Source organism: Anomalospiza imberbis, unplaced genomic scaffold (assembly GCF_031753505.1).
Source record: "Anomalospiza imberbis isolate Cuckoo-Finch-1a 21T00152 unplaced genomic scaffold, ASM3175350v1 scaffold_50, whole genome shotgun sequence".
NCBI classification, from domain to species: Eukaryota; Metazoa; Chordata; class Aves; order Passeriformes; family Viduidae; genus Anomalospiza; species Anomalospiza imberbis.
In genome coordinates this window covers 334657-336352 of record NW_027100109.1, presented here as the reverse complement: position 1 = coordinate 336352, position 1696 = coordinate 334657, and positions in this window count along the sequence as shown.

The window sequence follows — 1696 nt, the reverse complement described above, 5'->3', positions numbered from 1 at the left end:
TCACAGCCGCGGCCAGCCCTGCTCCGGCCAGGGCTCTGCAGCCTCCCCTGTCTTCCTGCCCGGCAGCTGCTGGGACCTGGCCTGGCCAGACCGGAGCCGATGAGGGGACCGGCGGGTGGCCGGGGAGGGGTGAAGGGGCCTGGCCCGCGGCAGGACCGCCCGGCCCGGCCTGGCCGAGACGGGGGACCAGGGCCCTCCACCTCCTCACCAATCGGAAGAGACAGTTCCCGGCTTTTTTTGTAGGTGGCCCCACATTTTTTTGTCTTTAACATGTGTGTTTCACAGAGGTGTGTCCAGCTTCTCAGGGATTCAACAGACTGTCAGTTACAAACAAGCTTTGCATCACTTTCCTGAATTTCCTCCCATTCCAAACCAGGACATGCATCCAAGTCCACTGCCTTCACAGCCCCATATTCAGAAACCATTTGTTAACTGATTGTTATGAATAATTTATGTAGTTATTGGCTTTCACTATTATTGGCTTTAGTAAATTATTTTGATATGGTACAGTTAAAAATGGGACCACACTCCTGGTGCTAAAAGTTATTTCAGCATTTATTATAATAAAAAGGCCTAAAGCAAGGGGGCCCACAGGCCAAGCAGGAGCATTCCCATTGAGGATGCTGCACTGCTGGCGCTGGGTCTTCTTGAACAACGATGTCCTCGATGTTCCAGGTGGAGCAACACGAATTCAGTGGGTCAGATGCCCCTTTTTATCCTGTTTTTTGTCCCTTTGGATTGGTTTCTTTTGGATCCTTCATTTGTATGAAAGTTTAAGGTGTTTCATTGGCCCATTACAGTTCAGTCCTGGCTGGCTCGTTTCCCCTGGGGGGTGGTGCACTTAGGTGTGTGAAAAATGCATATTATGTGATTGGCTTTTCACAAATATTAAAGTGAATACTATACATGTTATGCTGGAAAGTTATGTGAATTAACTTATTAATTTTGTATTAATTTTTTGTAGTGCTGTATGAATCATTTTAAGTAGTGTGGTAAATATAGTTTTAGGCTGTAAGATAATATTAAAATAGAAACTATGCAATGTAAGATACTTTTTTTTAACTAGCTCAAGGAGTGGATAAGGTCATCAAGAAATTCTTTGCATAGAGATAACAGCAATAAGACACCAAAATTTCAAAAGAAGAATTATTGCCTCCTTCTCAGGAAGAACAAGACTTCTTCCAGACTTCAAGGAGCCAAAACATTGATTTACAAGATGAGGGGGGGAATTGACAATACCCAGAAAACACCCTTTGTTTGGAAAGAATTTTTGAATAATGTATGATATATAAATATGCAACAGGCTATTGCTTTGAAGTGTTAATCCTTTGTTAGCGAGGTATGCTTTTGTGGCTTAGTGCCCAAGAGCATACAGATGTCCGTAATTCTTTTCTTTTTATTGTCTTTTATTGTCCTAACTTTGATTGTCCAAATTCTTAATGTCCTGTTTTTATTACCATTTTTTCCCTATTAAACTTCTAAAATTTTAATACAAGTGATTGGCGTTTTTCACACAGGTGTAATACAGTATTTTGAGTTCCGTATTTCTTATAAATACCCTTTTAACCCCTTTTACCATAACCAAACTAACAGTACCTGCTTAACAATTATTAACTATTTTGCAACCCTTTCTAACCTATTTTTAACAATTCTCCCCTCTAAGTATTTGATCAGGCTTCTAGCCTGCATCAACCTT